The sequence below is a fragment of the Pinus tabuliformis genome, chromosome 4_1 (genome assembly GCF_031772625.1).
Source record: "Pinus tabuliformis cultivar Carrire ecotype Pingquan chromosome 4_1, CPIR1, whole genome shotgun sequence".
In the NCBI taxonomy this organism is placed as follows: Eukaryota; Viridiplantae; Streptophyta; class Pinopsida; order Pinales; family Pinaceae; genus Pinus; species Pinus tabuliformis.
Window position 1 is genome coordinate 86080519 of NC_142303.1, and position 8068 is coordinate 86088586.

Here is an 8068-nt window from a genome sequence, read left to right on the forward strand (position 1 = left end):
TTTCAATTTAACGAAGTATGTCATATTAGAATAGTTAACTCGTCTTGTGTATTAATATTTAGTGACATGGTTTGTTATTATATTTATTATTGTAGTTTATTATCATATTGATCATTGTCATGTAGAAAATCTCTATACGTGAATAGCCTTCATGAGTGGTTTTAGGAGGTTGTTGGATAACAGCTAAATTAGCTCCCAGTTAGTTGGGATATTCTCTCAACTAATAATGATATGATTGCGATAAGGTTGTGGCCATTTTTATGCAAAATTTTCATGTATTTATATTTGCACTGAGTTGTTCCTTTTTCAAACTAGGCATTGTCTACCTTTTTTTATTTATTTTTGACATCCGTCAGTCTGCTGTTTTGCCCATTAAATGACATCTATTTATTATATTTTTAACATTTTCGTAACAATTGCAAGTGGTGGCCATTTTTATGCAAAATTTTCATGTATTTAGGCCGATAGGCCTTCCCTTTGAAAGAGACTTTCGTCGTCCCTTTCATTCTGAGGATGACACCTGGTATTTAGGTCGATAGCAGCATTTTTCGTTTTCGTCTACCCTTTTGCCTGTATCTTGACACCTGTCACTTCATATGGTCGTCCGATGAGACAAATCTACAGCATGCAAAGGTTTTGAACTTTGTTCCACTTGTGTTATGTCATGGTTTTCAGTTGCGGGCGAAATGACCTCTGTTCCACTTGTGTTGCGTCATGGTTTTCAGTTACACAGTTACACGCAGAATGGTAGGCATTTCAGTTACCGAGCTGAACTCGGACTTGAGGAAGCTTGCACTGAACATGATTGTCTTCATTTTTTCATGATGGGTTTCACTCCCTAGCCTCTCGAGGTTGCTGACTGTTCCAGAGCTCACGCAGCAGATGCAGGACTCTAAGAACATGACTTGAGGAAGCTTGCACTGAACATGATTGTCTTCATTTTTTCATGATGGGTTTCACTCCCTAGCCTCTCCAGGTTGCTGACTGTTCCAGAGCTCACGCAGCAGATGCGGGACTCTAAGAACATGATATGCAAGGAAACCATGCCATGAACTTTGTTCGTCGAGTGCAGTAGAAAGGAGAAGAGCGTAAGGTGATTGAGGTATGTGTTTTGTCTTGCCTGAGGTAGGATGGAATTTGAGAGGGAAAAATAAGGTCCTAGGAGGGGCCTATACCTCCAGGCTGTTCTGGTTCTGAAAGGGACGTCACTTTCTTGGTTTGTTTAGTTCATTTTATTTCCACCTATACAGTCGGGCAAGCAGGCGTGGGTATAGCCAGCAAGACCCTATATTCTTCAGCCGGGCGAGTAGAGACTGGATTATATATTTCAACAAGCTAGCTGGACTTGGATTGTATAGAGCAAGTTAGGTGAGATCAGGTAGGTTATTCACTTTCATCAACATTTACTACCACCTACACCGATCATTCATTAAAATTTAAAACATATGGGAGCGTTGCAGATCATCAGCATGGAAGGTACCTCACGGCATCCACTGAACCAACAGTAAGAACGGAATGCTGGGCTTTTATCATTTGTCTGTGAAATTGTAAGAAATAAGTATTTTTCAAGAAAAACAAGAGCAAAAAATCGATAAAGATACACTCTGTTTTAATGGCCTCATATCGATTATAACCATGGAAGTACATAATTATTCAATTAGCTTTTATTTACTATTTTTATTTTTATTTTTCTTCTTTGAAAAAGAATAATTTATTTAATAGTGAATGCTTCTTTCATATGGATAATTTCTATGAGCGGTTTATTTTTATTTTTCTTCTCTGAGAAAAGAATAATTTATTTAATAGTGAATGCTTCTTTCATATGGATAATTTCTATGAGCGGTGAGTATTATGCTTTTGCAAAAGAAGTAATTTTTCTCTTCTACGATGCGAAAGTAGCCAGAAGCTTGCCCTGATGCAATTATTATTATTATTATTTTGAATTAAATGATTCATTTAATAAGAAATAACTAAAAGGAATTTAATGTCTCCTCAGATCTTTGTTATAATTATTATTTAAGGAAATGTGATATTTGCATTGTACAAATCAGGACTGGTCATTCTCTTTCTAAATGCAAAGTAAATGTTTCACTTATTTCTTAAGAAATCACATTGCAATATCACTTGTTTCTCTTTGCCCGGGCTACATTCCTAAATTTTTGCCTAGGGAACTTCCTTTAGATTGAGAGCACCACAAATGCATCTACATATGTCAAAATATATTGTTATTTCGGAACCTAGAAACCATGTAATTACAGCTCAGGGTCACGCTCAATTTCGATTGATTCTAAATTAATACAGATTGATTTGATTTTCCTGTTGCTTTGAGCTAGACTCTGTAAAGTATTTTTGCGAAGATTACTTGAATTAAATTTGATTCAGTTTCTGAGTAATTTCAAAGATCTTACAGGTTGTTACTTTGATTTACGTATCAAAATGTATTCCACGTATGGAGGCATAAGTTTTGCAAACCAGCTCAAAGTTGTGCATCTGGTTCCTGTCATTTCATTTTTTGTTTGACGAATGACTTAAAATGGGCTGCTATTTGTATCCAGTGCGTGACAGGATGTTCTTTCCATCACTATTGAATGAGATGGTTGTTGTGGATTGTTGCTTCAATACGCGTGCAAAACAGTTATTAGAATTGCACTTTGCCACTGGATTTGGGAAGTATCTTGCATCGCTGACAAGTACAAGTAAAAGGACCGGTGATCACTTTGCAACGATCAAAGAGGGTGATCACTTTGCAACAATCAAAGAGGGGGGAAATTTAGTAAAACATATTTCCATAAAGGCTCTCGCAATGCGCAAGATACTGAAAACGTATGGCAAGGTCGATCTATATGGACATTAATAACAAGAATTGGTTAATTTTTTTCTGTATAATTTTCAATACTAATGATTAATCTCAAGGCAAAATACTCTGATACAGGAGTTCATGTTCTCCTTCCTCCATCTCTACTTTATACTTTATCGTACAGGGTTAGCTTTTTTGTTTTGTTATTTGTAGTTTTACTAGATGAGATTTTTATTTTATGTATTTTTTTTTCATTTTGAGAGATGCTTTAGGTATCTCCTAGGTATGAGGTTAAACTTCAACTGGGATTATGTCTGGACTCAAGTAGGGGCTACATGACTAGGTCTACATGCTACTCGTAAGCACATGATTCCACTGTAATAATTTAGGTGATGATATACAAAGGATATTGGTTTATGTGCAGATACTATCTATGTTGAAACTGCCTTTTTGAACTACCTTTTTGGTCCTTTTGTAAGGCCGTAAATTGTTTTTGATCGGAAAAAAACGAATGCAGTGCCCACCTGTACTAAGTCTGTGCAAAACCAAACACCTTTGGTAAATGAAGCTCCACAAAAGCCAAAGGCAGTTTCTTCTAAATCCAGAAAATGGAAGTGAGGAAAATACACAGTATTCATGAGCCACATTACCTCTGAAATTCAAGAGAACTGACAAGTGGGCACTTCCTCCAAAACCTTCTTTTGTGGCTGCAGTATAGAGTCTGAAAATTTGGTGGTTAAAGCTTGTAACCTTTCTCACTTGGATCAAGTCATTGGCATGGCTCCCTACTCCATATTAGATACTTTTGAAATGTCGTTGAAACTATGTTGGCCAACCCCAGATTGTCTAACCTTATTGAATGCCATAACTCTTGCAGAATCCAAACCATGATCCTCAACCAAATATTGATGTTTCTGCAAACTAGGTTTGTCACATCAATATGTCTGAGCACAGTAATGGGGAAAACAAGGATTAAAAACGTTTTTCCTAAATTTGTATGCCTATACTTGTGAAATCCGTGATCTACTAATAGCTAGGTAGCATTTGCAAGCAAATTGAGAGATACACCTATATCATTATTCTCCTGGCTTGCAGTGTTTCGAATTCCTGAACCAAGATTGGATCTACTTAAATTTGATCGACTTCTACTTTTGTTATCATATATATGAATACTTCTATCATAAAACTGAGTGTTTGCAAGAGGTTGCATAGATTTCAGGGAGCCCATCTATTAAAATAAGAGTAGAATGGGTACGCAGTAAAGAGATAATTTTGATAAACAACATTTCACACATTGAAGGTCGAGATAGAAAGAGAGATTAGCGTTTACCTCAAAGGAATGTAAAGATATAATGAATTCATTTCTGCCCTTGAATTATTTGTAGGGAACAAGTGTTACAGGCCGCCTAAATTGGCCTGTAAAAGATTTGGGACCTTGGTTGAAGAATCGATTTGTGGAGAAGAATGAGCATTACTGACTTATAATCAAGTTGGGGAAACATCCATTTTTGAAATTTGATAAACTAGAATACTACTTAGTCCATTTCCTTACTTGAAGTCTAATGTGGGTGTCAAGCATATTTGGAAATGAAGCATAGTTCTTGCTGTCTATACCTTATGACATCCCTAGAGGCCTTGATATCGTCTTATCGAACTCACAAATTTCTGTAAATGATGAATTGGGCTGCAAGCAAAGTATTCATGTCTAGAAACTTGTCTAGAAACGTCAGAATTGGGCTGATCTTCGGACTGACCGAAATGTCAAGTTCAGGTAACCATTATTGTTATAGAAGTTGTAGACTTAGAACAGGAATGACATGTGGAAAAGTAGGAATATGAAAAGAAACAAGAAGACCCCTCATGTCTACCTATGCAAGGTCTCAAACACCATGCCCATCTTTGTAAGTATTTCTTTGACTTTAAATTCGTGTTGTAGCTAAGGAAGTTTAATCTATGCTTGTGCTTTCAATAGTCCTAGAAAATAAAGGGAGAAGTGGGCTTCCACCTTTAAAATAATTATTTTTAAAGAAACAATGCCCTCATGTTGTGGATCTATGAACTTTGCTAAAAATGGATAAGGACTAGGCATGGAAGTTATATGTTCCAGGGTACATGTAGGACTTAGCATGGTTGTTACATCTGCCAGGGTATTGTTCTTGTAGCCAAATGAATTGTGAGCACTATGTGGTATTGTTCTTGTAGCCAAATGAATTGTGAGCACTATGTGTAATAGATTGAATTCCAATAGCTGATATGTATGGTGTGAAGAACGAAGATGTGCTATATATATTTCATTGATGGAAGACTTTAAGTGTTGTTTCTGTCCTTTTGAAATTTCCAGGAAATATATTAAAAGAAAAACAAAAAAATAATACAATGTACACATTTTACTATGCCTTTTCATTTCTTTATTTATAAATTTTTCTTTCCTAACATACTCGTGGGAATTCTATTTAAAGTATTACTCGTGGGAATTCTATTTAAAGTATTTCACAATGATGGGAAACAATTAATTTATTAAACAGAATTCTAAGAAAGGGTTGAGATGGAATATACTGGATGACGCTTGCAAAGTTTTCAAACAAATGCCAGAACGAGATGTTTGTTCTTGGACTACCATGATTGCAACTTATGCAAGGCATGGACTTGCTGAGGAGGCATTGAGATTGTTTCAATTAGTGAAATACAAAATACAACTACCTACACTTTAAGCAGCGGTTGTGAACTCAAATGCCCAAATAACTGCTTTGTAAATGTCCAAAATTGAACAGTGATCACAAATTACAATTATCAGTTTCTTAAGTAGCCATGGTCTTAAATACCCAAATAGCTGCTCTTAATTGTTCAAAAGTGCAGAGTGTTTGCAGTGTCGCTATCAATGAAGGAAGAAGGTGATGAGATATTTATCCCCAAAGCATGTAACCAAGCTCTTCGAATCTTCCATACGTCTAAGAGGGAAAATTAGGTGTTTTCATCACCATTACGGGATGTATTGTGGAGTGGGGATAGATTCCCATCTTTTGCTACTGTTACCAACTATGTGTTGAAATTTCAGTATGTATTTCATGTGGTTTTCTAGATTTAAGCAATATTTGAAATGTCCGTTAAATTTGCCTCTTCTGGTTGATTTTTAATGGAAGATTGAACGTTTATGTAACTCCTCTGGTTGATTTTTAATGGAAGATTGAATGTTTATGAAACTCTAATTTTCTTGTTGCTTAGGACCTCCACCTGGAAATTGAAAACGCTGTTGGTCACATGAGTACAGCGATGAGTAATTGTTTTCTTTCCAACTGATTCTACAAATTAGTGTTCAGAGTCCAACAAGTTGAGCACATTTAAATCAGAGTCTAATGAGCACATTAAATCATGAATGGTTTCAAGGTTACCAGATTCTTACTCCAGAGTTGCAAGCTTTCTCCCACTTAAGGACCTTTACAGTCTCCCAAGTGAAATTAGGATCATCCCAACCCAAATGGCCATATGCAGCTATTTTTTGGAACCTCATATTGCCTCCCCGTCTTAGGTCAAGATTGATAGAAATCATGCTAGGGCAGAAGTCAAAATTTTCCTTGATCAACTGCAGGATTTCAGTATATAGAATCTATCCAATTCCATATGTGTCAACAAATACAGAGAGTGGCTCAGGCACACCAATGGAATATGAAACCTGCACAAGGCAGCAACGTTCTAGCCCGGCAGCAACAACACTCTTGGCAACTTGTCTAACAATGTAGCCACCACTACAATCCACCTTGGTGGGACCCCTTCCAGAAAAGGCTCCTCCATCATGAGCACCCCAACCACCATATGTATCAATAATAATTTTCCTCCCAGTGAGTCCAACATCCCCATGGAGTCCTCCAATTACAAAACGCCTAGATGGGTTGAAATGGAATATTGTATTTTCATCTAGATATTGAGAAAGAACAATCGGCTTAATGACATACTCCTTGAGATCAACTACAATCTGATCATTGATAACAGTTCCATCATGTTGAGTAGAGATGTGAACAGTGTGAACTCTTAACAGGACCATTTCCCCTCCCTCATTTTTATACTCAACAATAACTTGGGTCTTTCCATCTGGTATCAACCAGGGGCAGGTTCCATTATTTCTTACTTCAGTCAACTGTGCTCCCAGCTTTGTTGCCAGCACATGATTGAGAAGCATCAACACCGGGGTCTCAAATTGTAGCATACCCAAACATGTGGCCCTTATCTCCTGCACAAATCTCTTTAGGATTCTTAGTAAGATGGCCATGGACACCCTGTGCAATGTCGGGGCTTTTTTGTTCAATGTTCACCAGGACCTTGCAATTATCTGCACGCAAGCCAACATCCATTGACATGAATTGAATTCCTCTATAGGTGTTCCCCTCACTATCTTCTTATAGTCTATATTAGCTTTAGTTGTGATTTCTCCAAATATCATAACCATATTTGTCTTTGTGCAAATCTCACATGCAACCTTGCCTTCAGGATCTTGCTCCAAGCAAGAATCCAAGATGGCTTCAGAAACCTGATCACAAAGCTTGTCAGGGTGTCCCTCATTGACAGAATCTGATGTGAAGAGAAAGGTGTCCATCTAAAAAATACAGGCACATAAAAAGATCAGTAGGCAAGAGAAAATATGACCAAACACTTGACTTAACATGCAAGAATCACCATTTAATATAAACTGTTAAACAACACATAGTTAGCCAGAAAACTGAAAATTGACTGTGGAGTGAGAACAACTAGTATTACATAAGTGCAGAAGTGTATATGCAAAATATTTTATGCAATATGTTGATTGCATGGATATCTTTCTTATCACTAGAAAATATTACTAGAGACAAACATTCCTATGGAGAAGTTGTTGCAGACCAAATGGTTGGAGGATACTGTGATTTACTACAATTCTAAATGAAACTTATTGAAAAACATGTTGATTCTTTGGGTAAATTTTTGGCCAAAGCCCAACCAGTCCAGCACCATTTCAATGCATTTTGATTCTTCAGATATTGTCTTTGATAAGGATGCAAGAACAAAAGATGCGCTAATAAAAGGGGTTTTGAATTGGATCCATTTCCTAGGAGATATGAAACTAGGTTTAAACAGGGTTGTAAAGGAATTAAAGGGCTTCAAGAACTTGTACATAGCAGGCAAGGTGAAAGTAGTTAATTGGCATAGATATATGCTGCTAAGCATGTCAGTACCCCTCAAAAGTGTTTATAGTAGAGTCATCTAGCTTATAAGATGCTTCCTTTGCAAAAAGGAGGATGGATA

The 8068-nt window shown here is 36.7% G+C and overlaps 1 pseudogene; it reads right to left on the bottom strand.

Moving 5' to 3' along the window:
• Positions 1-5356: 5356 nt before the first annotated feature.
• LOC149174309 (S-adenosylmethionine synthase 1-like) lies at positions 5357-7385 on the bottom strand (annotated as a pseudogene).
• Positions 7386-8068: the final 683 nt, after the last annotated feature.